The 25,634-nt window shown below is 36.4% G+C and overlaps 1 protein-coding gene and 1 pseudogene across 1 annotated transcript in view; both read left to right on the top strand.

Annotated features, from left to right (window-relative positions):
* The first annotated feature begins 1,313 nt into the window (after positions 1-1,313).
* Positions 1,314-25,634, top strand: part of SNTG1 (syntrophin gamma 1) — a 422,721-nt gene continuing 398,400 nt past the window's right edge. The window contains exon 1 of the mRNA XM_049775722.1: positions 1,314-1,587. The gene's annotated coding sequence lies outside the window, so the exon portion shown is untranslated. The remainder of the gene's footprint in view (positions 1,588-25,634) is intronic.
* On the top strand, positions 5,382-5,460 carry LOC126012811 (uncharacterized; annotated as a pseudogene).

Genomic DNA, 25,634 nt, shown 5'->3' with positions numbered 1-25,634 from the left:
CTCTCTCTTCTCTCTCCCCCTCTTTCTCTCTCCCATCTCTCTCTCTCCTCTCCTCTCTTCTCTCCCCCTCTTTCCTCTCCCCCACTCTCCTCTCCTCCTCTCTCCTCTCTCCCCTTCTCTTCTTTCTCCTCTCTCCCCCTCACTCTCTCCCCCTCTCCTCTTCCTCCCTCCACTCTCTCCTCCTCTCTCTCCTCCTCTCTATCCCTTCACTCTCTCCCCCACTTTCTCTCCTCTCCTCTCTCTCCCTCTCTCCCCCTCTCTTCTCTATCCCCTCCCTCTCCCCTCTCTCTTCCCCTTTTCCTCCTTTCTCCTTTCTCACATTCTCCTCTCCCCCTCTCCTTCACTCTCTCGCCTCTCCCCATCCCCCCTCTCCCCTCCTCTCTCCCTCTTCTCTCTCCCTTCACTTTCTCCCCTCTCTCTTCCCCTCTCCTCCACTCTCTCTCCTCTCCTCTCTCTCCCTCTCCTCTCTCCCCCTCTCCTCTCTCTATCCCCTTCCTCTCCCGCTCTCTTCACCTCTCACCCTCTCTCCTCTCCCACATTCTCTCTCCTCTGCCCCTCTCTCCTCCCCTCTCTCCCCTGGCTCCTTCTCTCTCCCCTGGCTCCTTCTCTCTCCCTCCCCTGTCTCTCTCTCCCTCCCCCGTCTCTCTCTCTCTCTCTCTCTCTCTCTCTCTCTCTCTCTCTCTCTCTCTCTCTCTCTCTCTCTCTCTCTCTCTCCTTTCCCCCTCTCCTGTCTCTCCGCCCTCGTTCTCCTCCCCTCTTTCTCCCCCCCCCCCAGTGCTCGCGCGCGCGTGCCTGCAGGTTCTTCCCTTCTCAGCGTCAGGAAAGTCACTCGGGGCCACGGCAAGTCCGGGCACCCCACTTCCCACGCCGCCTCCCCTCGTAGCCGGGCTCCGTCTGCCAAAGCCGCCCGCGGCGAAGTCTCGTCTGCGGAACCCGGGGCGGCGCTCGGAAGGAGAAGGAGGGAAGGAGCGGCGGGCGGGACGAGCAGGAAGCCGCAGCAGCTCCCGGAGAGACGGAGGGCGGGCGGGCGGCGTCCCGGGCCGCGGGGCGCGGGCTCCCCGGATTCAGCACCGAGGGCATGGACAGCGGCCCCGGGCGGGAGGTCGCCGCCCCCGTCGAGCGCGCCGCCGTCCTTGCGGGCGCCCCGGTCGCCCGCGCTCCCCGCTCCCCGCAGCTGCAAGGCGGCGCCTCGTGCTCGGCACTCCCTCTTGCTTTCTAAGAGAAAAGTGGCCCCCGAATCCACCTGCCGCCGCCGAGACGGTCCCCAGGACTTTTCCTCTGCGGATCCCGCTCCGCAGGCTGCCGCTTCCGATTCTTGTCCGGGGCTGGAGGGCTGCGAAGAAGGGGCGCTGCGCAAGTCCCCCGAGCAGCCATGGGGGCTGCAGCCCGAGTGGCGGTGCTCCCAGGCCCACCGTTCTGAACAGGAGCATCGTGCAAGGGAGGTGCGGGAGATTGCGATTGCGTTGGCTCGAGCTGCCTTCCCGAGAGGAGAAGAGAAGAGGCACCGAGCTCGCTCGCTCGCTCGCTCTACTCCGAACCCACATTTCCAGAAACTAAGGACTTCTAATCCCGGTTCTTACTTAGCAGGTAGGTGCTAATAAGCATGGTTACCATTTTGCTGACGGGCAACTTAAGTGACTCTTTCAGCACCAAATTCGACCAGATTTCAGCAGGCTGTTGTTAGTTTCCTTAGAGATTAAGGCTAGAAACGATCACTTGAATAGAAAAGATTTATTCTGGATTGCAATTTCAAGAAATCTCTTGTGTAAAAAAAAATGACTTGATATATTCCATCTCTGGCAGGGACATTTAAATGATGTATATGTTTGGGTTACATAATTACAGTGAATTCTTACTTGGATACTTTTATTATTCATCTGACACTTATCTTTTAATTTATGCATGCCTTCTTTTTTCCCCAAACCCAATTTTGCAGTGCTTTGCATAAGGATTACCCCTTTTATAGATGTACTGTAAGTTTATTATCAAATATGTGTGTTATATAGAATGCAAGAATAAAAAAGTTAAAAGTAGAGATGGTTTATCCACTTCTATTATACTTTATATAGTTTTAACTTGCTAAATCACATATAGGAATATACACATGTGTGAATTTCTCCATGTAGCCTCCATGTACCTTACAAGTGTAGTATTTTACACTTGTAAGAATTTATTAAAAGAATATACACAATTTTACTTACCAGAGTATTTTCAGTCTTTTAAAGCTTATACGTACTTGCTCAAACCAGCTGAATCAGACTGGGAAAAGAAGCAGCTTTATCTTAGAGCCGAGTTTCATTAGCATTCAGACTTTTCTGTTCCACAAAATACACTTGTCATAGAAATCCAAAATGCTACAGGAATCAATAATTAAAAAAAAAAAACTAGTACTTTCAAGTGTTTACTAAATCTGCCTTTAATTTCTTAAGCCTTTCTTTAAACTGCTTACAGTGACCTTGATGAGTATTTTGTTTTAATTTAAAAAAAAGGTTTACTGGGCAAGGCAGATATACAAATTTATAGCCATATCTGACATTTTCTTAATGTGGTGTTAATTATGACTGTGGAACTAGTTTTCCTATTTGAAAAACTGTAAGTTCTTTTCCATTAAAACACATAGGTCACCATTAACTAATTTTGAAATAGCTCTAATCTATATCACACTTACATCTTAGTTTTAACCCTTAAATCCTGACTCAGTTAAGATGGTATTTGTTGTTCAATCGATAGACTTGTTTCGCATTGGCTGTGAGTAGCAGCTCTGACCTATGGCAAAATGTCTTAACTGTCATTCATCACTGGTCCCCACTGAATTAATATACAGGGTCCCAGTGAATTAATATAGAGGGAAGAAAGGCACCTGTATCTTTTGGGGACACAGTACTTTATATACATCAATATATTAATCTGGTGAGGAGGAACGTGTCATTGAGATGGATTCTTTCCCAGTAGATTTACAATGTGCTTCTAACAAAACTTGATGTTTTTTGCTAAATTGAGGAATGTGGAAACAAATTTGCCACATAGAATAATCATATCTTTAAGGGAGTTACATCATACTGTGGCACTGTCATTTCGGTAGTTAATTTATTAGCACAGACTCCCGAGGTCAGCAGAGCATAAAATGAACGCAGGGAATACGTTCCAGGAAGAAAGCTTGTGGGTTTTGAACATGGCTGCAGTTACCATCTTAGTGATAGAGGGGGCAGGCTTCCCTGTGTGTGACTGAAGCTGCCGAAAGACAAAAGTTACCTTTGCCTGATCCCTTTGGAGATTCAAACATTGGAATATAGAACTCCAATTTATCCTTCTAAAGGTAAGTCAGAGACATGGAATTTACTGTCATGCCTTATTTCTTGGCAAATGTCATTAGCTATCCTGAGATAAGGTTTTTGTAAGCCAACTTAATGCCTACCTGCCTCTTACTGATACCTACCTCGTCCTCAAAAAAAAAAAAAAAAATAGGTGCACAAACAAAACCAAATATTTTCTTCTGAACATCACCCATTTTTAAAAGAAATAAGTACTTTATGCTAAGCCATCCATCTCCTGTTAAAGTAAACTGTATCTCTTGCTATATTGATGTGTTACTAGAAAAGGATGCAAGAAATTTGGCACAATATTAGACACACTACTGAACATCCTCTACAGTTATTGGGCAAGAGTGTGTGAATGGTAGGATTGGACTTTGTGGTCTAAGTTTTGTTGGTTGTGATGTGTATTGTTGACTTTTGCTTATCCTGAATATATTCAAGAGCTCAAAAAATAAATTAGAGTCACAATTAGAAAAATTAAAGAATATACATAGGATCAGAACATTACTTGGAATATGTCTAGAATTTATTTAATTGCATATTGTTTTGAAAAGAGATGTATGAAGAGGGGAGAGCTCCTAGCTAAAGCTTTATCTTGAAAGGAATTAAAACACTTATTAGATATTTTTGTATTAATAGTACTTACTGGTTGTTTGTTCTAATGTAATTACTGATGCCATTAGATCATATTGAATTTGCTTGACTGCGGTTTGATTTTGGAATTTCTTCCTTTTTTTAAAATCAAATTATACATATATCTAAAAATTATGAGTAAGTAAAAGGTGATTATTATTGTAATTAAAAATGGCCATTAGAAATTAAGTTTTTGAACATTTAAGTTATTTTTTATGTATATATTGGTTTTTGGGCCACCCCCAGTTACACTCAGGGGTTACTCTTGGCTGTGCCCTCAGAAATTGCTCCTGGCTTGGGGGACCATATGGGAACCAGGGGATTGAATCACAGTCCATCCTAGATCAGTTTGTGCAAGGCAAATGCCTTACCACTGTGCAATTGCTGCAGCCCCTAAGTTATATACATTTTAGATATTACTTTTTACTCAATTCTGTTATTCAGGCAAAAACATATTGTCAGAAAAACATATTATAAGTCAGAAATTATTTCTATAGACATCTATTCCCCTAGAAATTTTATGGCAAGTCATCAATTATCACACAAAAATGGAGATCTATCATTTGGTATCTTCTATAGCTTAGTATAATGAATATGTTCAATGTGTTTATATGGAATATGTTGAAAGAGACAACATCTATAGTATAAAACATTTTATTCATTGTGATATAGCAGAACAAGTTTGTTGATGCTCTAAAGGTCAGCATTCTTTAGCTGCTAATTTCTAGCTCTCAAAGAAGTCACACACCCCACTGAATCTTCTCCTTTATTTGCTGCATGAGTTATCCTACCTACACATTAATGCACAATCTTGTATACATACTACATATTTATTGACCTAAGTGGTTATATGGGGTAGAGGCCTTGCCTTGTATACAGCTAACATGGGCTCTATTCCCAGCACCTCGAAAGTTCCCTAAGCCCACTAAAGTGATCCCTGAGTGCAGAGCCAGTTCTGGTACAGAAAAGAAAGAATAAAAGAAAGAAAGAGAGAAAGAGAGAAAGAAAGAAAGAAAGAAAGAAAGAAAGAAAGAAAGAAAGAAAGAAAGAAAGAAAGAAAGAAAGAAAGAAAGAAAGAGAGAGAGAGAGAGAGAGAGAGAAAGAAAGAAAGAAAGAAAGAAAGAAAGAAGAAGAAAAAAGAAAAGAAGGAAGAAAGAAAGAGAAGAAAGAGAGAAAGAGAAAGAGAAAGAAAAATCTTGTGTGTGAGTATATATATGATTTATATTTGTGAGATGTATGTAGTTCTGGAGAGTATTGGAAAAACAAGTTTATTTTAAGAGTTTTTATAAACTTAAACAATATGTATTTGAATTATGAGAATCTTCAGTAACATTAATTCACTAGAGATTGAACCTGGTATGCTACACAGATGTTTAATATCTAAAATCTCTCTATGTAGACTTGAATTATTTTTTTCTGATAAATCATATCATCAAGACTATACTTTTCAGGAATCATTTCTATAGTTTGTTACTGGAGAAGTTTCTCTGATTGTGGTAAATCATATCAATGTTTTATATTTTTAATGAAACAAGCATTTCAATATAAAAGGCATAGCTTAAAATAATCATTACTCAAAATTAACACTTTACATCAAATGTTAAAACTTTATAAGTTTATTTAAACCTTTTTAGGTAAATGAATGTCATTGCCTTTGTGTAAGTCTGATCTGTAAAACAATAATTTTTTTAATAAGTTAGTCAACAAGAAACTCATAGTGTTAGACTTCACAAAAATATCTAGAAACCTACTCTGAAAGTATTTTGTTTCAATTTCTCAGGACCAAGGGAATGTGAAGCTTATCTATACATCCCATGCTACAAATGTAAAGCTTAAATAAGCATGGATGTCATATTTATTTATAAATGTGTTAGGAAAATATAAATTGATAACCCAATGTTGATTTCGTTAATTAAAGTTTTGTGACTATTTTAAAATGTAATTGTTCAATATTTGATTTGCATAGATAAGTTTTAGCTACTTATAGATACTTATACTGATAGTTTGTCTAATATTTAATTGTCATTGTTATTTTCAATATCGATTCATAGAGAATGTGTCTATAATAATATAAAAATATAATTTTCTAGTAAATAAAACTAGATTGAGCATTTTTATTTGCTTTTGCTAACCCCCTCACTTCTAAAAGAAACAAAATAGAAAGAAAAATGGAAAAGAGGAAGGAAGTAAAAAATTATGAAAATAAGCTTATGTGATCACTTCATAGCTAATTCAAAGACAGTGAGTCATCTTTGTTATATTTGATTTTTTTGTTTGCTTTTGTTTTTTGGGCTACACCTGTTGATGCTCAGGGACTACTCTTGGATCTGTGCTCAGCAATCATTCCTGGCAGGCTCAGGGGACCATATGGGATGCTGGGGATCTAACCCAGGTCAGCTGCAGGAAAGGCTAGTGCCCTACTAGCTGTGCTATCACTCTGACCCAGATTGTTATGTTCATATACAGTTATTATAAGTGACTGATAATTTTATATTTTTTGAATTTGGCAAATTTCTAGCAAAGTTAAAATAATAATATTTACATTTTAATATAATAATCAAAACCAGTCATTATAATTTTATCACACCTCTCCACCCCTAACTTCTGAGGGCCTTTATCCCTGCCTTTGTTATTTCCTGCCCATCGCTTTTTACTTCCCATTTACTTTATCACCTTCTTTGTGTTATTTCTACAATCTAGGGTCAAAAGTTTGTATTCCTTTGATGCATAAAATTCTCTTGTTAAGTTGGTCTATATATCAGAAATAAGTCAGGTCACTAAATATTTGTCCTTATTCTGACTCAGTTTACTTAACATGACCTTCTCTAGTTTCTTCCAAGTTATAATACAAAACCAATCTATTGTAAGTATGAAATGTAAAGTAAACAAACAAACATTAAAATGTACCTGTGAAGAAGGCAGGCTGGAGGGGGGAGGGAAGCAGAGATGGGAAGTTTGTGCTTGTGATGGGATTGATGTGTAGTGTATGCTTGAAACTCTACTATGCACAACTTTGTAAATCACAATGACATTTTTTCCAATTAAATATCTGTATATAGTTTTGGAACTGATTTGATACTTAAAATGTATTATCATTCATTAAAATTACAAAGAGCTGAATATTAACATGTTATCATTTATTTTTCTGTCACTCAAACAGTCATAAGAAAATCTGGGGCCTACTTGTGACATTGGCTCACCAGGCTGGTGGTTGAAGGCCATGAGGCCTGTGCTTAAATTGCAAGATTTCTAGGGTTCTGCAGAGCCAGGAACAATAGGGTTCACACTGATGTAATTCTGGGGTATCTAAAAAAGCCACATCTTCTGAACTCGGGAAGTTATATGCTGCCAGAGACCTAACTCGAGTTTTGCATCCATACTAACCCTTTATTAACACACCTATCCTTGAAATATTTTTATTTATTTATTTATTTCTGTTTGATGGTGTGAGAGATCAACATGAGGGTTTCATCCATACAAGTCAACTACTCTATTGTTGAGCTACATACTTGACCCCTAATGATTTAACCTTTTAGAAGAATTAATGTGTATTGGATGGCTTTACTGAGGGCCTAAACAGAAAACACCAACCTGAAGAAATGATGCTAGAATGTCAATAATGTTGTACTAATCTATTTTATAATTCACTAACAAAAAAGAATGATACAATTTTAAATGAATCTATGATGAAAAAAATTGTCTGGAATTGAGAACTTTAATGATGTTGGTGAGAAAATAATATTGTGTATTTAAAATATATATTGACTGCAATGATGGGAGACGGGGTCTAAGAGACCTGAGGTGTATTGAGGCTGTGAAGAAAGGACAAAACTAAATATCTAAGTTAGTCAACAATAATTAAATTATGAGACCCAAACTTTAAAACCAAACTTTAAAAAGTGCATGTTATGATGGCAGTCTGGGGTGGTGGGGTGGCATTAGATAAACTCTCGAAATAATTATTTGTGGAGGGCAGTTGATACTGGTGGTAGGATTTATTCTAAAATACTGTATGTCTAAAACACAACTATGATTAACTTTGTAAATCACAATGATTACAGAAATAATTTTAAAAGATACCTTACATATTATACATGTGTATATATATGTTGCAGACGTGTTTGCGTCCCTAAGCAAAACCTTAGTGGGTCAGATAAATTCTCAGTGGGAATAAGAGGGAACATGAATTGGACGAATATGAAATATGAAATAATGATACCACACACAATATGTGTGGGGTCAACACATCTCTGGCAAGAGTGCGACAAATTTTAATCTACAGGCAATGGAGTATATAAAGGGAAAAGAGAGGCAGTCATAACATGAAAAGAATGCAATGTACATTGTTTGATTTCAGAACAAATACACATAGCTTAGGGTATTTAGTAACCTTAGAATAGAATAGGTTTCAGTTTGTAGTTAGAGGATAAAAGGAAGATTAAATTCTTACACATCAAAGAAGTTCCTGGCCCTAGGTGTCATTTCTGATGTAAATTAAGGGATGGTAGGAATCCTAGTTTACTCCTGATAACAAATATTCTTAACCTGAGGGAAATAGTATTCTAGCTAGGGGCTAAGACCCACTTCCTATGATCTGGTAATAGAAAGAGAATAACACTAAAGGAAGAGATACAATAATTATACCTAGTGAAATCATCTAATTCTACACTGACCAAACCTGTTTGTAAGCAGGTATTCAAAGTGACAGAGAGAGTTCCCAAGACAGAAATCATTCTGCTTTGAAGCTCAAAAGCAGGGAGAGAAGACCATTGTCTTGAAGATGCTATGTTTTGACTTGGCTTTTGGAAGTGAGAATGCTTACAGAAAGAGAGAGCTGGCTGGACTTTAAGTTGCAAATATGCTAAGCCAGCAGGGAACTTCTAGCAGCTTGCTTTGGTACTGAAATTCCTTTAATGACTGCAAGATAGCTAAGGCCGAATTTATGTAGTGGCAAAAGAGACAAAATTCAAATAAATAATAGTAAAGAGAAAATTTAATGTCACAGCCATGTTAGAATTATAGCCAATAATCCATGCAAAGGGTCAATAATTGACTTATCTGAATGGGCCTTTCGGCAGATAATTCTTGGGAGGAAAATTAGACACTGCACCAGGAAGGCAAAAGCCACATCTGGTGCATGTTTCCTTATGTGGGCGGGTAACATATATGTTTATATATATTGACTACACACAATCTAATACCAAATGCAGTTGTTTCATCAATATTATGTGTCTATAGCACTTTACCCTGATTTAATAGCTAATACTTTTCTTGATTCTCTTTTGAAACCATTGCTATGGTCATTAAAAAAAGACCTAAATAGTTTTTGTTTCAAAGGTTTTGTGTTTTTTTTTTTCGGGTCTAAATATTTTTTTGATTATTTAAGCTCTTCTACTTTATTCAGCCTAATTTTCTTTTTTTATTCAAACCCCAAGGTCTTCCTTTTTTGGGGGGGCACACCCAGTGACACTCAGGGGGGTTATTCCTGGCTATTCACTCAGAAATTGTTCCTGGCTTGAGGGGATCATATGGGATCCCAGGGGATTGAACTGCTGTTCGTTCTAGGCTAGTGCTGGCAAGGCAGACACCTTACCACTTTGCGCCATTGCTTTGGCCCCTCTTTTTTCTTTTAATTTTTATTGTGAACAAAGTGAATTACAAATTTTTCACACTAATATTTAAGGTGCAAAATGACAATGAATCAGGGGCATTTTCACTACCAGTCTTGTCCTCTCTCCACTCCTGTTCTCAGCATGCATCCTATAGTTCCCTCTTTTGCCCCCCAGACTGCTGTGCTAGTGTAACTGGTCCCCTTGTGTGTAGCTTATTTTAGATTGAGTATCAGTCCTGTTGTTGTTGACTTTGGGTTTGGTGTTTAAGTATGATCATTTTTTAATTTTTACTCAATATTTATACGATTATTTGGTGCTGGTGCCATTCATTTCCCCCACTTCAATTTACGAGGCAGAACAAGATGATTCAAGTTATGTGGTTCTGTTTGGAAAAAAAAAGAAAAAAAATGGGATGAGTCTGTCTAGAGGTTATAAATAACAATTCAAAAGAAGAAAGGGAAAAAAGAAGAAAGATGTAATAAAATAAAATAAAAACAAAACAAAAATAACAAAACATTGGAGCTGTGGTTCAAGTGGTAGGGCATTTGCCTTGCATGCAGCTAACATAGGATGGACAGCGGTTTGATCCTGTGGTGTCCCATATGTTCCCTCAAGCCAAGAGTGATTTCTGAGCTCTTAGCCAGGAGTCACCATATGCGACCCAAAAACCGAAACCAGCAACTACAAAAAAGCACAACTGCAACAAAAATACAACAATCAAATAACCATGAGAATGAAAAAAAAAGGAGGGCAGGTGTGGCAAGGTTTTGTGCTTTTATTTATTATTTTATACAGGAAAAATAAGTATTGGGAAATTAGAAAGGGAATTTCCTTGGCCTAAGAGAGAAAGTTTCTCAACCCTTGAAGCATACTGTCATGGGAACAACTACAGGCTCAGTACACACTTATTTTAACACCTCAATGTCTTTTTATGGTGCCAGGAAACTTTCTGCTCAATTGTAGATGATAAAATCAGGTCTCTGTAACTAGAGATCTTGGTATTTGCACAGGTCATAGGATGAAGCCTAGCATATAGTTTTTATTTATGGTTCTAGAAGTTCTGTTCTATCACTGTTGTTGTAATAAGGCTTCTGTAATTAGTGGTCTTGGTTTTTGCAGAGATCCTAGGACAAAGCCTTGGATAGAGTCTTTCATTATTGTTCCAAAGTTCTGCTCAGTCCCAGTTATCAAAGTCAGATCTCTGGAATTAGAGATTTTGGTTATTGTAAAAATCCTAGGCCAAAGCCTAGGCTAGGGTCTTTCTTATTTGTCCCAGGATAAATTCTGCCCAGTCATGGTTGTCAAAGTCAGTCTTCTGTAATTAGCAATCTTGGTTTTTGCATAGATCAAAGGAGACATGTCTTCTGATTTCATCTTACTGTTTGGTTATGAGATAGGACAACCTGATCTTAGATCAAGCTGTTGCCGTTTCCTCATTGTCAAGATGTCATATCAAAACTGGCGCAAGTTGGTGCCAGAGCAGTATTAGGAATTTTCCATGGAAAGTTTGGTTCCTAGTGCTGTTGCAGAGAGCTGTGTTGGTTCTATGTCTAGGATCTAGAGCTCAGGATTGGACAGATGCTGTCTGGTTACATGGAGTCTAAGTTGGATCCACATGACACATGTTTGGGTGAGAGGTGCTCCTGTATTATAAAATGTATGAGTTCTTATCCCTAATAGATAAGAGCTTGTTTCTATACATAAAATTTCCACATTTTTAGTATGCCTTTGCAAAAAGAAAAGTTGCCATATTATATTGCTGGTGCATTTGGGATAAGAATGCCAGTCAGCCTAATTTTCTTGAGTTCTGTTTTTCATATAAAGATCTGTCAGATCTGGAGATAGAAGGGAACTTCTGCTGTCTCCGCCCCTCCCTCGGTCGCGTCCCTGAGGTTTCTGGGTTCGGCAGACGGTAGGGGACCTTCCTCTCTCTTTGTCCCTCCCCCACGTGCATCTCCAAGGTCTCCGGCACTGCTGGGATGGGCTAGGAACTACATACAGAAGGGGTTTCAGGTAGAGGCCTGGACTGGACAGAGCCCCGCTGACTTCCAGGCAGGGGAAAAGGACAAGGGAGCCAGGCTCAACAGTGCCCTTCACCATTGTGGTAAGGAGTGGTACTGCACTGGCTGGCAATGAGATGGGGAGCAACTAACCAGGCTCCACTAGAAGGCACGCTAGAGGCCAAATCTCAGCCAGCCCATCCAACAGTCCCACCCAGAGCTGCAATCCAGTGAAGGGACCCAGCCCCACACTACAGGGAGCAAAAGCAGGCTGAAATTGGAAGGCACTGCTCTCCAAGCCACACCAATAAATGCAAAAAATCATGGGTAGACTGAGGAGGACACTAACAGCTGGAGATACAGAGAGAAGCCCTAGTAAATTCCCAAGTCCACCAAAACGCACAGATCCAAGAGCAGCCATGAGAAAGGAAATGCAAGCCATGGTAAAGGATTTGAGAGAATCGCTAGCCACCGAGTACAAGAAATCCATGGATGAACAAATTAGCCAAATTAAAAAAGATCTGATACAGAACATGAGAGACTCCATACAAAATGAATTAAAGGAATTAACAGATACTGCAGAAAGGCATACGAGCTGAATCACAGAGTTGGAGAAACACATAGAAGTACTCGAAGAAAAACTAGACGGCATTCCCACCAGAAGTGAAAAAGAAGAAAGGAACTCTTTTTTACTGCTGTTGGGAATGCCGTCTACTACAACCTTTATGGAAAGCAATATGGAGATTCCTTCACAAACTGGAAATTGAGCTTCCATATGATCCAGCTATACTACTCCTAGGAATATACCCGAGGAACACAAAAATACAATACAAAAATCCCTTCCTTACTCCTATATTCATTGCAGCGCTATTTACAATAGCCAGACTCTGGAAACAACCAAGATGCCCTTCAACAGATGAGTGGCTAAAGAAACTGTGGTACATATACACAATGGAATACTATGCAGCCATCAGGAGAGATGTAGTCATGAAATTTTCCTATACATGGATGTACATGGAATCTATTATGCTGAGTGAAGTAAGTCAGAGGTAGAGAGAAAGATGCAGAATGGTTTCACTCATCTATGGGCTTTAAAAAAAATGAAAGACATTTTTAACAGTATCTCAGAGACAAGAGAGATGAGGGCTGGTAGGTGCAGCTCATGACATGAAGCTCATCACATAGAGTGATGAGTGCAGATGGAGAGATGACTACACTGAAAACTATCATAACAATGTGAATTAATGAGGGAAGTAGAAAGCCTGTCCCAAGTACAGGTGTAGGGGGGTGGGGAGGAGGGAGATCTGGGAAATTGGTGGTGGGAATGTTGCTCTGGTGAAGGGGGGTGTTCTTTACATGACTGTAATCATACAACTATAATCATGTTTGTAATCACTGTGTTTAAATAAAGATAATTATAAAAATAAAATAAAATAAAATAGAGACAAACCTAAACCACAAACAACCCACACCTATATTCTATATAACCCCTCTCTATTCCCTCTCCCCACTTCAGAAATCTGACTATCCCTTCACCCCTCAATCCATCTCCGATATCCCCACCACATTATAACTCTTCACCCTCAGTTCTTAATCGATCAAGACCGACCTCCTACCCCAACGATCCAGTACCCAAGTTATGAGACTCTCTCTCAAACTCACACATTGTTCCCGGCAAGAAAATGCAACCAACACTCCGACTGACTCATGCAGTGTGGCCCCCCTAATCAACTCTCCCTAATGTGGTCTGTGGCTTGATACCGGACCTACCTCCAAAATGACTCCCACTGCAAGAACTCTACCCAAGACCTCCCTGCCTGGAGCCCACACCCCACAAGGAAATCTCAAAAGACAATGGGAATCCTTTATTTTCATCATAAGTATAGATCTATATAACACTACCTCTTATCTTGTTTTTCCCCAATGTAATCTCCTCTGTCACTTTCTCCCTTTTTCTTTTTTTTTTCTTGTTCATTTCTTTGTTGTTGTTTTTTTGTTTTCTTTTTTCTTTCTCTTAGTTTGGTTTTTGTTTTTTTATTTGATTTGTTTTTGTTTCTTTTTGGCCACACCTGGCGGCATTCAGAGGGTGCTCCTGGCTCTATGCTCAGAGATCGCCTCTGGTAGGCATGGGGGACTATATGGGTTGCCGGGATTTGAGCCACCATCCTTCTACAGGAAGGACAGATGCCCTGCCTCAATGCTATTTCTCCCAACCCCATTTTATTCCTTTAATTACGTCTTTTATTTAATCTTTTTTTAAAGAAAAATGAATTTTTTAGATATGTGTGAGCATATATATTTTTAGTTTTTGTCCTGTATCTGTTTTCTTCTCACTTCATCCCCAAGTTCACCAGCAATATAATGTAACATCACTTCTTCCTGCAAAGGCATATTTAAAAAAAAAGGGTAAATTTTACATGTAAAAACAAGCTCATATCTACTAGGGATAAGAACTTACACTTTTTTTTACAATACAGGGGCATGTCCTACCCTGAACATACATCATGTGGAACCAACTTATACCCCAGGGAATTCAGCACTGACTGTCCAGCCCTGACTCCTGGATCCCAAATATAGAAACGACAGAGTTCTCCACAACAGCTCCAGGAACCAAATCCTCTCCAGGGCATCCATAATGCTGCTCTGACACCAACATGCACCAGTTCTAAATTGATAACCTGAAAACAAAGAAATGGGAACAACATGATCCAAGAGCAAGTTGTCCTTCCTCACCATCCAACAATAAGAAAAAATCAGAAGACATGTCACTCTTTGATCTGTGCAAAAGCCAAGATCACTATGTACAGATGACTGGTTGTTACAACCAGTACTAGACAGTGTGCATCCCGGGACCACCACCACCACCACCACCAGCACCACCACCACCACCACCAACAACAACAAAAAGCACTAGCCTAGCTTTTGGTCTACGATCTGTTCAACAAACAAGATCTCCAATTTCAGAGGTATGACTGAGACAATTGCAACTGAACGGGTCTTTCAGAAGCATAACAAAAGACTCTATTCCAGGCTCCATCATAGGAGCAATGTAATGACCAACACCACCAACTACAGAAGATGGATTAAAACGACACAGAAGAAGCAGAACTGATAGAACCTCAAAGAAAGACTTCATCATAAGCTCCATTCCTTGAGCTATACAGACACCAAGATCTCTAGATACAGAGGTCCAATTTTACCATTCATGACAAATCAGAAGTTTTCTATACACCATAAAAGCACCGAGGGAAGAGTAAATGATCATGCAAGGAATCTGTAGTCAATCCCATGACAGTATACTTTAGGGGTGGAGAAACCCTGTATCTCCTAGGCCAAGGGAATTTCCTCTATAATATCCCCAATAGTTACTGTGCCTATGCAGGGAGAAAAAGAAAAAAAAGCACAAAATAATCATTTTTCCACATATAAATTTATTGCTTGATCGATTTTTATTGATGTCTTTATTTTGGTGTAGATATTGAAGTTGATGCCTCCAATTTTATTTTATTTTATCTTATCTTTTTCTCTCTTTTTGTACTCTGGCATGGTTTGATTTCAGAACCAAGACTATTGAGTGGTGCTTGTCTTTATTGCTGTAGTGCTCACTGGATATTTAATTTGATATTTCTTTCTGTATTGATGTGGTGTTTCAATTACTTATTTCATTTCCTTGCTTAAACTGAGGTTGAAAGCCTCTAGAAGGACTCTGCCATTTTCAGCTTATTTGATTTATTGTATTTTTTAATTTTTTATTATTCTTTACTCTATTCTATTGCTTTTCTTTCCTTCAAACAATACCACATAACTCGAATCATCGAGCTCCACCTCTCAAATAGAGGGGGAAACAAGGGAGGGTACCAGGACCAGACAGATATATGATCACTAATAGTAAGCTAGACAAAGAGGGGACCACCTACTCTTGCAGTCCGGGGGTTATGGGGGGAGTATGGTTGCAGGAAGGAAACGGGGATGAGGGGAGGACAAATTTGGTGATGGGTATTCCCTTGATTCAATGTTAATATGTACCTAAAATACTACTGTGAAAGATATATAAGCCAATATGATCAAAATAAAAATTAAAAAAAAATAAAAAAAGATCAGAGCTTTATTCTCTGTACAGACATAGTAATTAAGTACATTTATGCAAAATACATAAGTTCTCCAAATTTATTTTATGTTTAATTAAAGAAAATTTCTATTTCACTTTGTTGCTGAGGTTAGTTAATGTTATAGTATAGAAGAATGACCAGCATAAATATCTATACATAGCAAGAAATCAGTCATGTTTGCCTTTATATTTACACATTACATTCTCATGATAGGTCAGCCTGTGTATTATGGCTCTGATGAATTTTCCATAATTCTTATTCTATCTTGTCTAGTTAAATACCTACATTATTCACTATATTCAAAAATATTTTATACTCAATTATGCATTGGTATTTCTTCATTCTTTATCCTGAAACTTTCTTTGTTCATTTATCTAAACCTACTGCAGGGTTATAAATATAAATATATGGAGGCTAAGATAATAATTATATCTGGCCAGTGGAATATGCCACAAACTGCTGATAGCCAGCAGCACAAAGTGTTTCTGAGATCAACTCCTCTCAATTAGAGTAAAACTTAAGACTGAATATTAAGACTTTATATGTGATATTACTTTCTACTTAACATATTTACTTTTTATGAAACAAATGGATGACTAGGTAAATTTACTACATATGACACTAACTGTGTCTGTTGCTGACAGAGCATTTTTTCCAAATAAAATGTTTTTGTTTTTGTTTTTTTTTAATGAAAACTGATCTATTAAATTTTCTCTAATTTTTTTTTGCATATTTTTTTTATTTAAACACCTTGATTACATACATGATTGTGTTTGGGTTTCAGTCATAAAAGGAACACCACCCATCACCAGTGCAACATTCCCATCACCCAAGTCCCAAATCTCCCTCCTCCCCACCCAACCCCTGCCTGTACCCTAAACAGGCTCTACATTTCCCTCGTACATTCTCAATATTAGGACAGTTCAAAATGTAGTTATTTCTCTAACTAAACTCATCACTCTTTGTGGTGAGCTTCCTGAGGTGAGCTGGAACTTCCAACTCTTTTCTCTTTTGTGTCTGAAAATTATTATTACAAGGGTGTCTTTCATTTTTCTTAAAACCCATAGATGAGTGAGACCATTCTGCGTTTTTCTCTCTCTCTCTGACTTATTTCACTCAGCATAATAGATTCCATGTACATCCATGTATAGGAAAATTTCATGACTTCATCTCTCCTGACAGCTGCATAATATTCCATTGTGTATATGTACCACAGTTTCTTTAGCCATTTGTCTGTTGAAGGGCATCTTGGTTGTTTCCAGAGTCTTGCTATGGTAAATAGAGCTGCAATGAATATAGGTGTAAGGAAGGGGTTTTTGTATTGTATTTTTGTGTTCCTAGGGATAAAATTTTCTCTAATTTTATCTCAAGTGAGAGAATGGATGTTTTCTTGAAAAAGAAGCCTCATCTTAATATATTATTTATAAGAAATATTTTTTAATAATGCATGATAGCATGAAAGAGATACCCTATTGCTTTTAATGATAAAATATCTTGGAAATACTTCATAAATTAAAGAATGAGAGGCAGAGCAATATCAAAGTGTGTAGGACATTTGTCTTGCATGCAGGTGACTTGAGTTCCATCTTTGGCATCCCATATGGTCCAACAAGCATCGCCAGGAATGAACTCTGAGTGCAGAGCCAGGAATAACCTCTGAGCAACTTCTGGTGTGTTTCCAAATTAAAAAAGAGTGATTAAGAATGAAGTTTTTTCAGTGATATTTTATACTATATTTTGATAAATATAGTGGCAATACAGATGTATATGACAGAGTAGACTAGTATAAGACTGGTGAAAAGGCAATTATTAATTTTTACCTATTAAGTAAAAAGATGGAATGTACTTCTCCTGAGAATACATATATACCCATTTTAACTTGTTATGAAAACAGGTACTGTATTATAGGATTGAAATTACAGCAATTATACACTACAATATTATTGAAGTGTATTCAAAATAACTATTGATGGACAAATACTTGCAAAATTGCAATTTTAGATTTATCATCTATCTAAAATCTAGTTGTTATAAATATATTTTAGGTACAGTATGTGATCTTCGATGTTGACAATAATTTTATTGGTATTATTTATTTTATTTTGTTAAAGATAGTAATGATAAATAACTTAACAAAGAATTAAAAGGCCAGTGAAAGTAACAATGCTTCTTGTGATAATTTCCCCATTGGTTTTAAATAGTATTTACTCATTTTTTATATGGGAAACATTGCAATTTAGCCAAACTAGTTTTTGTTTCTAACTTTAATCTCAAAGGGGTGATTAATCTCTTGATAAGAGAGATTAATACATTTACCTCAGTTTCACAACACTGATAATTCATAATACAACCGTAAAGAAATATGGTAAGACTCATTTTGAGTTAAAAAATAAGATTATGGGGCCCGGAGAGATAGCACAGCGGCCTTTGCCTTGCAAGCAGCCGATCCAGGACCAAAGGTGGTTGGTTCGAATTCCGGTGTCCCATATGGTCCCCCGTGCCTGCCAGGAGCTATTTCTGAGCAGATAGCCAGGAGTAACCCCTGAACAACGCCGAGTGTGGCCCAAAAACCAAAAAAATAAAATAAAATAAAATAAAATAAAATAAATAAGATTATGAAGATTTATCTAATTAGTTAAGCTCCTAACTCTTTGGAAGTAATTTCATAACAATAAACATTTTCTGTCACACATGCAATGAATTTATTATTTTTCTTTTTTAATATTCTTTCCATGACACAATTTTGGGGATGCCCCTTGATGTTGGAGTTAGAGTATTTCATTGTTGTATAAAGTTTAAGTAGAACATAATAAACATGCCACAGAAAATTGAGTATGTCATTTTATTTACATTCATTGTGAAATTCATTTTAATGCTTAGGAATTACATGCAAACTTATTGTAATAGATCATAGGCAATATATTATTGTGCTTATAGTATATTTTTTGGCATTATCGTAACATTTTTCAAGTTTCTCTCGAGTGAACTTGAATTGATTTTATAGTAGGACTGCCTATATTACTAGTTTGATAAATGAGATCACCTATTTATTAAATACTTAATTTGATTCAGATTTTGTTATAAATATTTTCTTGACTTTTACATTTATAAACCAAGTAATTTAGGAGGTTAAGATTTTCATGGATCCTAAAAAATCTGCAAATAATCTTCATTTTAATCTTATACCAGTTAGAGGGGATTTTGGCATATAAGCACCAACAGGAGTGATCCTTGAGTGCATAACCAAGATTAAGTACTGACATCAAGGAATGTGACCTCCCCAAACCAAAACTAAAATAAAAAATATCCCAAAAGGTTATTTTAGAAGCACAATTGTGTCATAAAATACTAGGTATGATTCTGCCACAGTGATTTAGATTTGAATTGGTGGGACTTAACCTAAAGACATTGTGGGCTGAAGAGAATGTCCACTTTTTTAACCTGTTGAGGCCAAGATTTGATCCCTGGCACCATATAATATTTCCTCAGCATCATGAGGAGTAATCCCTGAGCATAAAGCCAGGAGTACCAGATCATGTGTGGCCACAAAGCAAAAATATAAATATAACACCCCAAAATGAACAAGTACAAAGAGGAGTAAAGGATTAAATAATGTCATTAAAATTGCATTAGTTAGGGATTCTCCTAGGAAACAACTAATTCAGAGGCCCAAATGAGCCAATACATTCAATATTGACTTGGTTAATTCTAAAGCGTGCTGTAAAATGTTATTGTTTGAAAAGAAAAATGTCATCTCTGAGAATATGTCAGATAACTGATGAAATTGTTACAATAGCCAAATGGTTTGCAAATAAGCCATTAAGGATTTTGTTGCTTTTTGTCTCTGGGCCACACCTAGCTCATTTTGGTCACTTCTAGTGGTTTTAAGATCCCATGGAAGTGTGAGGAGTGTGAGTAGTAGAGAAAGGGAAGAAAGATAGATTATAAAGGAGCACATCTAAGTATATAGAAAGCAAACAGAATTATAAAAAATTTTTCTGGATGTTGAGAAGAAGTGAGAATAAAATAGATTCAAATTGCCTTTGGTTTGCTCAAAAGAAGAACACTGAACATCTTTGAAAACCACTCAAGAACATATTTGAGGTCCAGGATCTCAAAAAGTTCTCAGATAAGTTAGAGGGTAGATCACATGAATTCATTCAAATATCCTATTCATCCTACCGATGAGACAGTAAGCAATATAATCAGTCCACCTATTCTCATGTCATAACCTTTAATAGAATTCAGTGGCAACATATTCTAAGAATATGAGTATTTTGTTTTATTCTATTTATTGCCTCTTATGATGGATGGGCTAGAAGAGAAAATATCTCTTATCATATAATAAATTTACAAAAGGTACTAATCATTTTTGGAAAAAATAACCATTTACCTCCAATGATCTATTTTTAGATCATCACTATATATTAATTAGACAATAATAGTTACTTGAAAATTATATTCTCCATTAGTAATATAGAATAAAGTTTATAAATTAATTTCATGTTTATGTTTTGGACCACAACCTGAGGTGTTCAGGCCTTACTTTATTGTCTAGGCAGGGCCTCACCAGGCCTTGTTCAGCATTTACTACTGGCTCTGAATTCAGTCAGGAATTATTCCTGGCTGGCTCAGGGAAACCATATGCTATGCTGAGGAACTTAAAAATTGGCCACTTGCAAGGCAAGTACTGTACGCACTTTACTATTGCTTTAGCCCGAGGGTTTACATTAGACTTTGTTCAGGCATCACTCCTGGTTGAATTCAGGTAACCAGATGCAGTGTCAAGTATTGAGTTAGGGCTGACAGTTTGTGAGTCAAGTGCATAATCCCTGTAGTATTTCTCTAACCTTGGCTTCAAATCGTTTTTTTAAATTATATCTTTCTTTATATTATCACCCACAATATTAGCCATTCATACTTAGATTGTGTATTAAAATGCCATCATTTTAAAAAATGTTTCTGGGACTGGAGCAATAGTATTGCAGTAGGGTGTTTGTCTAGCATGCCGCTGACCCAGGATGGTCCTGGGTTTGATCCTTGTTATCCCATATGGTCCCCCAAGCCAGGAACAGTTTCTGAGTACAAAGCCAGGAGTAACCCCTGAGCATGACTTGGTGTGGCCCTCCACCCAAAACAAACAAACAAAAGTTTCTGATAACTAAAATGAGTATAAAAGAACTTCAATCAATTTAATCTATCTCTGTGGTCCTTTTATTTCTTATTAAGCCTAGAGACTTAAAAAATTGACAAAGATCTTCCATTGAAATATTTCTCTTGAAATACCTGAAATACCCCAAAATATGGAAAACACAATTATGCTTAATATTCATATTCCCTTCTCAAAGCACTCAAGTTCCCCCAGATAATTGTTTGGTTTATTTTGGTATAAAAGGAGTAAATTATCTAGTTTCTGGAAGCCAATTAAGTTTTCTAAACCATTCATGTGCCATTTAACAAATTACCTTTTCATTGCTTTAAAAAGCATCCAGTAACTCAAAGGAGTTAACGTACCAAACAGTGGCCAAATGTATTTCCTCCTCACTGATGGAATTAGATGGTTTAGAGTGCTTTTACTTTGAACTTTTGCTTTGAGTCAGTGACTCACACTGGATTTAATGTGGGACATTGAGTTGATTAGTCTCTGTGATGCTAACCACAGAAAGTAGGAGGATTCATTAATGTGAAAAAAAGACAAAGGGAGTGAGAAATGAGGTGGTCCTTCTTTAAAAATGTAGATACCTTGGAAACTTTTATGAATAAAATTATTATACAATAATATCTATTTTTGGCAATTTTGGCCAGAAATCCATTTTATAAGAAATTATTTGCTTACAAGTTTGTATGGAGATTACTTTTGGAAATAATAGTCTCCTTTATTTTTAAATGTGTAAATCACTGATTTCTTTTGTTCTTGATTTATTTAAGAAGTGGAATCATTGACTTTCTTCAGAATTAAGTGTAAATGAATCTATAAAATGAAACTCTTGTTAAAATCTTGTTTTCCTACATAAACTTAGCAATAATTGTAATGATTCATCTTCAAATTCATAATTTTCTGTTACTGACATGTTACCTGGAATTTGAGTAAAATTAAAAAATAGGATTTTTTCCTTTTATCTGTTGATCATATTTCAATCAATATATTTCCATTTTATTCTATTCTACTGAATGAAAAACATATTTAGGCGGTACTGGCAAAGAATGTCCTGCCAATTTTGAAATCTTACCTGTTTCCTTATGAAAATTTTCTTTAGAAATAGAACACTTATTATGCATAATCTGTTGGGTTTATTTTCAAGTTTTTGCAAATGTAAAAATTCTGTAATTCATATCTAATCACTATTTCTGAAATTTTTAAAGGGAAGGACATAAAAGCAGGAAAATCATAGAATAATCAATTAATTTAAGAACAGAATGATTTATACAGTTCTATAAGCATATAAATCGCCAATAAGCTATTTTCTTGTGGACAGAATGAGCAAAAGTCCAAATAAATGGCAATGTCTTCCTTCAATGTGTAGCTCCAAAATATTTGCATAAGAATTTTATTTCAATGTACTTCACTGAGCCTAAATACAGAGCTTTTCAAGTTTATCAATAATACACGTTGAGGTTAAATCTTAGGAGCAAGATGGTACTCACATAGAGAAAGGTTTTGAATATTTTAGTACAATTATTATAAAACATAGAATAAGGACGTTATGTGGGAAAAAATAAAAGAAAAAGGTTTGGCATCTGATGAATTACTTACCATGTCTTTTTGTCAAGAATAAAAGCTCTCTGACTTTTGACAAAGAGTTTGTGAGCTGCATGGCAGTATTTTGAACAAGGACATCATTTATAAATGCAGTCTTTATATTTAGGAAATGATCATGGATGCAGCTGCAGGTTCTAATGACTTTTAATACAGGATGTTATAAAATGTATTAGCAATAAAAGTTAAATAGACAATACTAAATCAAGATATTATAGAACACCATTAGTCCCATATAGATATAGGAATGTTAAAGGAATATGTATGCTTCTTTAATGCTAATTATTATAATATTTAGAATATTTTGAAAAGATCAAGAATCATTCATTGCTATTGAATGAGATTCATTATTAGTTTTGAAATCAGAAAAAATTTAGCTATATAAGTAATATAATATAAAGTGAAGAAAACTAATATCTTCTAACATTTATAACATCTTAAATTTTACAGTACACAGAATTATAAGATACAATTAATCTGTTTATATGTGTGAATGTATGATGGTAAATTCCAATCTCTAAAATTTTTTATTCTTAAAAAGTAAAAGCTATATACTTTGATAAAAAAAATTAGCTTCTTAAAAATGATCTGATCTGTGTTCCACATTTTTTTCAATGGCATGCCAAAATTTTAAATCTCAATTTTCAAGTAATCAGAATAAATAATGATTAGAATAATAAATAATTTGTTACTTTATATTGTGCACATATTTTAGTCTACTTCATTATGCAGAATGATATGGCATTGGTTATTTTAAAAGACCAATATTATTTTTAACTTAAAGAAGCAAGAATATATAATGAAGCTAAACATGATTAATAGAATCATGAATTAGTATAGAGTCATGAAAATGTTTATTCAGATTTTAATGTAGGAAAAATGATGTTAGAAAATATTTAGTTATTGATATGTCAGTTTACTCTCTTAAATTGCTCCTTAGTACTACGAGGGTTTAGCAGTTTGTGGGCACATACGGGCTGAAAGAGTCATATGATGTGGAGCTAATATAAGAAGGAGAGTTATAAACAATGAACAGTATATTGTCCATTTGTTATGCAGCATAGAGTATCTCTGTGTAGATATAGAATATATTCTGTACAGCACAGAATGTCTCTATAAGTACACATGATATTGTCTATGTTAATAAGACATATTGAGAAGGCAAGCAATATATGAGATAGCAAGCAATATGCTGAAGAAAAATAAAAGGGTTTGGCCAGCTAAAGCTGTTAAAATAGAGTCTTTACATTAAGAAACAGGTTTTGTAAAATTTCCCTTTTGCTCAGTAGTAGTAGAATATAGCAGTAGTTTCTGCTATATAAACAGACCCAAATTATAGTGTCTTCTTAGAATTAATGAAAATTAAAATAATATTAGTAATGTTCCATATAATTTCTGGTTTTATAGAAAATATTTAAAATTCAGTATTTTTTAATTTCATACTTTCTCATTTTTTAATTTTAGTCCACAGTGAGATTACTTCTCACTCTGAATTTAGGAATTACTTTTGGTAGTACTTAAAGAACCATATGGGAGGTTGGTGATGGAACCTGGATTGGCTGTCTGCAATGCAACACCCTACCTACTGTACTATCATTCTTGCCCTGTTCCCTAACATTATGTAACAGGTATAAAATTAAAATATCTGCCAGTGTTAATTTATAGAATATTTATAATTAATATTATATATAAAAGTTCACAACTACAGTTACAAATGTTTGGTAAGATATTGGGCCACGGAGAACAAAACAAAATTTTAAAAAGTTGAAATTAAGTTGTTAGCTTTGCATGCATGCAACCTGAATTGGATCCCAGACTTCAGATACAGTTCTACAAGCAATTCCATAATGATGCACAAGCATTTTCACCTGTGTCCACCATCCACCTCAAATAACCCCAAACCAAATAAACAAAAATAAATGTTTAAATTTTTAAGAATATGGTTTATGATCAATATTTTATGGGTCAGTGCTTAGGGAATACTCTTTTTAAAACAATTTGGTTGAGACCAATGTAGTGTTTGATCCACTTCTTTGAAGATTATCATGAGTATCGTTAAAGGAATTTCCTTAAACCTGTACAGTGCTTTAGGGAGTATTGCCGTTTTAGTAATGTTGATCCTCCCAATCCATAAGCAGGGTATATGAATTCATTTCAGTATGTTCTCTTTTATTCTAGAAGCAGTGTTTTGTAGTTTTCTTTGTATAGTTTCTTCACTTCTTTTTTTTTGTTTGTTTGTTTTTTTGTTTGTTTTGTTTTGTTTTTGGGTCACACCCGGTGGTGCTCAGGGATTACTCCTGGCTGTCTGCTCAGAAATAGCTCCTGGCAGGCACGGGGGACCATATGGGACACCGGGATTCGAACCAACCACCTTTGGTCCTGGATCGGCTGCTTGCAAGGCAAAGGCCGCTGTGCTATCTCTCCAGGCCCGTTTCTTCACTTCTTTAGTTAAGTTGACCCAATGTCTTTAGAGCTTCTGTGGTACTGTTGTAAATGGAATTTTTTAATATGTATTTCTTCTCTGTCATTATTTGTTTATAAGAAGGCCATTGACTTTTGTGTGGTAATTTTGTAGTCTGGCTTTTGCTATACAAAAGTCTTGTTTTTAGAAGCTTTTTGGTAGTCTTTAGCGTTTTCTAAATATAGTCTCATGTCATCTGCAAACAGTGAGAGCTTGACTTCTTCCTCTCCTATCTGGATGCCCTTGATATCTTTTTTCTTGTCTAATTTCTATTACAAGTACTTTGAGTACTATGCTGAATAGTAGTTGTGGGGGGACATCTTTTCTTGTGCCAGATATTATAGGAAAGGCTTTCAGATTTTTCCCATTGAGTATAATATTTGCCATGGTCTTGATGTAAGTGGCCTTGACTATATTGAGAAAAGTTTCTTCCATTCCCATCTTGTTGAGAGTTTTTATCATGAATGGATGTTGGACTTTATCAAATGCTTTCTCTGCACCTATTGATATAATTATATGGTTTCTTTTTCTTTTTTATATGGTATATTACATTGATTGACTTGTATATGTTAGATCATTCTTGAATTTCAAGTAGGATTCATTCCACTCTTTTGATTTCCTCTTTGATTTTTGTCTCTGAGCCACTTTTAGTATGCTCCCACCAAGACCAGTGTTTGAATTCTTGATCTCTTACCAATATAGGAATTAAATCTTTGTTTCTTGAAGGGAGATGTGGAGGTACCATATC

This window comes from Suncus etruscus, chromosome 6, assembly GCF_024139225.1.
Source record: "Suncus etruscus isolate mSunEtr1 chromosome 6, mSunEtr1.pri.cur, whole genome shotgun sequence".
NCBI lineage: Eukaryota > Metazoa > Chordata > Mammalia > Eulipotyphla > Soricidae > Suncus > Suncus etruscus.
The sequence above is the reverse complement of the archived record's forward strand: the minus strand, read 5'-3'. Positions and strand labels throughout refer to the sequence as shown.